Raw genomic sequence first — 6651 nt, 5'->3', positions numbered from 1 at the left:
GTTATTTGCTTGTTACCTAATCAATCAGCGTTTCGTAATAAAAGAATGTCGCCCTAAAAACTTTGATGGCTTAGATTATGCCCATTTGTGCTTACACTTGACTATTATTATTCTAGTATCGATCATGCTTCTTGCAAGCATGAAATAAATATTCTTGGGAAACTTGTATCTCTTGTAGGGGCGCTCTCTTAACGAGAAATGCCGTGGGACCACTGTGCTGATCAATTAATTCGCAAGGCCAGCAATGGCTTTGTTGAAAAGAGCTTTATTGCGAAAACAGCCATAAAACTAGTCCGATTTTGCCGTTGCCCTGTTGTAGCGAATACAGACAAATATTTACATCGTCAAACAATCAAAACTAAATAAAACATTGAAGCGGCCGCACTCGACCAAAATGTCCACTATCACTAACGTTCAACACTAAAAACATTGGACCACAGATAAAGACCTCAGCAGGTGGTATAAAATATCCTCAAGATTTTCATAGTGCAAGACATTTCTTAGCTATTATCGCACTGTTTCTTCTACCCAGGTGGAGCTGTTTTGGGTGCAGCCTCTCGCCAATATGTCGCACTCTCGTATAGTTCCAACATCACTGGGGGTCATTGTTGGCGGTGTTGCCCATACAACTCATGGTTCTTACTCACTATGGAGGATTGACAAACAAATAGCTATAGGTGGTGGCGTTGTTGTTGCCCTTTACCCTTGCGACCCATGCCCACCATGGGAGGATAGGCCAGATAATGTGTTGGTTATTCCCAGTTATAACCAAAATATACTTACGGGACTGCTATAGTGTGTCCCCAGAGGGTGAAATTCCATGCTAAAATTAAAGCAAATATAGTACGGAAAATTATTCGTTTATAAATGAAAGCACAGACAAAATAAAGAATTGCAAAGATAAAAGTAAACCAGTTAGAGTCCACTGCAAATTTTGGACTACCATGCTGCCATGCAGCGATGTCCAGGCCTCAGTGCCACAGTAGAGGCCCGAAGCGATAGGCATCAAGCATAAAACTAACCTTTTCTATTACTGTGAATGTTTCACCGTTCGGACGAAGCTGGGCGATAGTGTTTCTTTGTATGTACAGACTGCCTTGTTCGATGCACAGCGTTCTACTCCTCCGGTTGCATTGAGGCTGCGAAAAGGTGGGCCGCCGCTCTCACAGACTTAGTGGGTGAAGAGGAGAATAAGGCGGTGCATGAAGTAGGGCAGCATAAATGAAGTGTTCAGAAAAATAAAAAAAAAATAAGAGGTGAAACTAGGAACGTAGAGACGTTTTGGTTTTGTGATAAAAATGCAGACAGGCGAAGGCACTGTTGCTTGGTTCTTGCGAGAACTGTGCACAGAAAGCCGAGGGGGGTGCTGCGAAGTATTGTCTAGCATTCACAGTATGAGCGAGCTACTAAATTAACCGTTGGGCTTCTCTAGCCGCCAACAGGCGCCAGCGCGGCGACAGCGCAACCCAGACTCCTCCCCACCCACCCACCAACCTTCTAGAACAGAGCTAACGTGGGTATTCTTTGGCGCGAATCGTCGCGTCGGAGCTCGGGAAGGCGCTGCCGTGGCCACAGTTACATGAGCTATCCTGCTTTGGCTGGTTTCCCGAGCCAATGCTTTCAAAAGTATTTTCTCTCTTGCTCTGCATGGATAGAGGGCGCACAGTTCATCGTCTATGACTGTGTGCTGCGCTGACCTGCAGAGCTTCATCGACAGAGTTTTGGGCAAAGGCATCCGTGTGTCTAGACAGGGGAAAGAGTATTGCAAACGGCTGGGTGGAGGAATGTGAGGTCAGAAGGCGCGCAAGCTGGTATACGAAAGCTTGCAGTGAACACAAGCTTCGCGCCAGCGTCAATACGCATCACGACTTGGAGAAGCCCTCTTACGAATAGGCGTCCGAGTCGCCGACAGCGACAGAATCGCGTTTATATTATATATATATATATATATATATATATATATATATATATATATATATATATATATATATATGCTGTAAGGTGCTGCGCCCCTTACAGACCTGGAAATCCGCAGCCGGCCGCTCCATAGCGTTTCTGCCATGCCTGAAAACGACGCGCCGCGTCACCTTCGCGAAGCATCGCCTCCCGTCTGTTTAGGTGTTTTACGCCGACTAGATCCTTCCGTAATGCGCCGCACCCGCGATCATGACGTGTAGGATTGGCTGTCATCGTAAGACAGAGTGAGTGCGCATAACAAATGCAACGCCAAAGCTAAACTCACCAACGTGATCTTCTAGCTTCCTTTCGTGTCCAATCTGTGGTGCCGGAATCATGAATGCCATCTTTGCACCTGGGTACGACTTGCGCGTAGCTTCAAAAAGTCTTCGGTCGCCCTGCTTTGTGCAAGCTCCCGCGCGGAACAGCGATTGCGTAGCCGCGATCAGCTAAAGGGTGAAAACGTCACCAGCTACATTGAAGATGTTGAGCATTGTCGCCGCAATAATACTGCTATGGCCGAAAGTAAAAAGGTGAACACGCCATAAATGTCGTTGAGGCCGACGCCTTCCAAAGGCCAATGGCGAACAACTTCAAACGGTTGATGAGGTCATTAGCCTGTGCCACAACTACATCAGCTCAGCAAACAACGTCTTACTAAGTGCCAGCATTACACGCCTGACGACAAGCTTTCAGCCCCACCCGGTAGTTCAAATACTCCTCCCGCTTATACTTCGTTTCTTGACCAAATCGAACGATTTGTTCGAGAGAAAGTCGCGTGGTGAAATTTTCGCCAGGCCGAGCCCTCCGCCTGTAGTTGCACACTACACGCTGAAAAGCGGATCTACGCATCACCTTCTGCACCTACATAATACACGCCCAGAAGCGGCTTCTGCGCGCTGTGCACTCTCTACGCAGGGATCAGCATTATATAGCCCAACCTGCGCCCCCTGTTCCCAATCCATGCGGTAATCAAAACAACCTGCCCATTTGCTTCGCCTATGGCTTTATTGGCCACGTGGTGCGGTTCTGCTGCCGCCGGCATAGCTACACTCCCGACTATGCGAGAAGAAGGCAACGCTCTTCTCCACCCGCTTCGCTCCATCACTTCTGCAGTCCAATTCCTCGTCTCCTGTTCCCCATAGATTGAACACTTCTCGGTGTTCATGGCCCTATCAAAATTCATTGTCCCCTACCATCTGTCGCCTTCAAGGCGTGCATGTATAAAACAAAAAGCCGTAGTTTCTGAGGAAAGAACTGCGATCTCATCTATGTGCTCAAGGCCTCGTTTATTCCTTGAAAACGTCCTTGAAGTGTATGCCGAAAGTGTAGCCGTTCACGCGCTTGTCCGCACGGCTGCCGTAGGGTCAGTAATCGCCTGCATTTACGTGCTGAATAGGCGAGGCGCCGTTTTATACGAAATCATACATGACCCGCGAATAAAATTGGCAACATTATGTGTGTCACCGCGAGGGAAGCGAGCACCAGAGAAGGAAGGGCATAGAGATGGAGAGAGAGAGGGAGAAAACTATTTGGTCCATTAAGGGTTTAGCGTTCGGTCTTCGTCTTCATCGCTGCAGACGCTTTACCTTCTTAGCAGGGTCGGGCCCCTAGTTCAGGGCTCCACTGTGCCACGCTGCTTCGCTTGCGTGCTGCACCATTGCCCTTTGGGTGGTGAGCTCGCAGCTGGTGAGCCGGCTCTCCTACTGCTCCGCACTTGGGGTTTTGTGTTGGTGGAATGTGTAGTTACGTTTGCACTCCCAGGTTATATGGTAAAGCGGGGGGGGGGGGGTTGCCCCGCACCACGGGCAAGTGTTCCTAAATTGTGTTGGATACATCTTGCTGATTTTATGTAAGTTAGAGAAGGTGCCCTTTTGCAGCCTCCGCCAACTAGCTGCTTCTTGTTGTGTTAAGGCTTTGTGTGGCGGGGTGTATCTAATCCTCTGTGGTAGTTCAGTAACTCTGAATAGCCGATCTCCATGGGGAAGTGCTGTCCCAGGGCGTGTCGCCGCTCGATTCGGTACGTGATCTCGCGAGCGAAGCTGTCTTCATGTCTCTTTTGAATCAGTTAAAATGACCATTGATTTTTCTTTTCGATAGCCCTCAGCCGCTGCCAGCGCAACAGCGACTTCCACCGCTTCCACTATCCTGGCGCTACGTGTAGTTGCGCAGGTGATTAGCTTGCCTGCGTTGTCAACCACTACCGAAGCTGCCTTAATGTAATTTGTATGTCTATTCCATGGATACAGTGTTGCATCCGTGAAAACCGTGTTTTCTAGCTTGGTTAAATGCCTTTGCACATAATCTGCCTGCGCCTGCCTTCTGGCCACGTGGAGATTTGGATCCATGTTTTTCGGAATGCGATTCACCTGCAGGGTCTTACGGATCCCGTCGGGTATATCGGCGGATCGATGCCTCCATGGGTCGCGACCTAACCTTGTCAGGAGCGCTCTTCCCGTAGCCGTGTCTCTTAGTCAGTGAAACTGTCTTCCAAGCTGTGCTTCTGCCAGTTCGGCGAAGGTGTTGTTAATTCCTAGCTGTAGCAGCTTGTCGTTCGGTGTGTTTCTTGGTAGGTGAAGTGCCGTCATGTAGGCCTTCCGCAGGATTGTCTCTGCTTGTTCCGTTTCGCTCTTGATCATGGGGTGGTATGGCAGCGAGTAGATTACCCAGCTGACTATGAGGGTTCTCAGGAAAGAGGACTAGCCTGCTCTACAGAGAAGTCTGAGCTACTGAGGGTAGGAAGACACCCCACTGATGCACCACTCGAGGTGAAACTGGAGGGGTAATACATCCTGGAGAGGAACATGATAAGAGTCCTGGGAATGTGGCCACAAGCAAGCAGGAAATGCAGCCACACACTCAGCCTGCTCAGCAAGTCGGCTGAACAGGTAGGCAGAATGATAACCAGAGTCTCCCACCGAAGGCATGGGATGAAAGAAGACGAGACGCTAAAACTCGCCAGAAGCCTCATAGTCAGCAGGGTAATCTACTCGCTGCCATACCACTCCAAAATCAAGAGGTGGAAAAAAGAATCGCGCGTCGGAGAAGGTATGGAGGGGCGTGCTGAAAGCGCTGCAATGCAACGTCACCAAGAGCGGGGAAGGAGAAAGGAGGCGAAACGTCGCGGAAGAGGAGGGTAGGTGGAAGCGCGTTGGGTTGAGCACCTCTGGCAGTTGCTACGGGTGCTGGGCGCGCTATGGACGTACCGAGTTTGTCTCGTGTTTGAGAATCCGAGCGCCCAACGAGAAGGACGGAGCAGCCACGAAAGCGGTGGCACGCCAGCGCGAGTCGACCTACCCGGAATTCGCCGCCAAGCGTCGGGCGCAAGCTGAACAAGTCCGGGAAAACGTGGGGGCTTGGCGTGCCCAGGATACTCTAGAAAGGGAAAATGTATAGTTTGAAGAGTTCATTACAAGATTGCTTGAAATAAGAAAGACACTGTATTTCCAGACAGGGTCTTACCATATTGTCTAATGGCACACTACACTTTATAAAATCAAAAAAGGTACACAAAGCACAAAAAAATAAAATCCTTGAAAATCCGCCTGACTAGCACACAATCAAGCCATCTTTAAACAGACTAAGCGCTATGCACAAGATATGAATACCACCCATACGCTTGCGCGCAACCCTTACTCACGAAGTGATATGCCGTTGTAATTTTTTTTTTGGCCATTTGGCTGCATAAAGCCAGCGCTGAGTTAACGTAGCTTTAGGATCGTGCACCATCCGTGTTGCCGTACAAGACACTTTCAAGCCCATTGAGTATGTCGTTCTTCCCTCTGTTCTCATGCCATTATTCTATATATGTGCTGCGCCTTAGTGTCGTCTCATGACGCAGTTATCAACTGTGCCCCTGGAGAACGTGCGCCGTCTCCATTTGGCAAAATCACTATTTACCCCACGCGCTTTGAATTTTGCGCACATTCCGCTTCACATGCCCTTTAATTTCTTCAAAGATAAACAGTATGACTTGTAGAGGTAATTGAGGCCACTGAAAAAAAAACAAGTATATTATCGTTATAACGCATACAACAACTGGAGAAATGATTGTTCATTAGTCATTTGCAACACTTGTACATAGGCCACAAACGGTAAACTTTGGGCGGCCCATTGCAATTACCATGCGCGCCTTTTTAGAAATGCACTTTTTTTCTAAACCACCGTTCCTTCAGGACACAGAGAAACGCAAATGCTAACGACAGTATGGGACTTTTGAGCACATGACAAAAAAAATTCACCAAAGGGATAATTTATGCAGAGGCATCTAACTTAGCACGTATATTTCCCATAGCGTCCCCACTGTGTTTGCTGCACGTGTTATAGTGGCATTTATGGTTACGCTAGGATAGCTGGAAAAGTATTGCGCTGCTCGGGAAACGCACTCATAATGCCCCGGAGCACTTGTTCAGGTAATTTATTGCAAAAATCAGAAGTAATTCGCACTATTATTATTTCGAGAGCACTGTACCCAGCTCATACTTCTTAATTTCTTCAAATACAGATGAGTTGGTAAAACCGTGGCATGGTACATGCAATGGGCCCCAAGCTTTTCCTGTTTGTGGCTAGGTGCATGTGTTGTAAATGATCAATAAACAATAATTTTCCAGTTTTCGCGTGCATGATAACGATGATATACTTGTATCCCCGGTGGCCTCATTTATCTACACAAGCCACATTGTAAATGGGAAAAGC

The sequence above is a fragment of the Dermacentor variabilis genome, chromosome 8 (genome assembly GCF_050947875.1).
Source record: "Dermacentor variabilis isolate Ectoservices chromosome 8, ASM5094787v1, whole genome shotgun sequence".
Lineage (NCBI taxonomy): Eukaryota > Metazoa > Arthropoda > Arachnida > Ixodida > Ixodidae > Dermacentor > Dermacentor variabilis.
The sequence above is the reverse complement of the archived record's forward strand: the minus strand, read 5'-3'. Positions refer to the sequence as shown.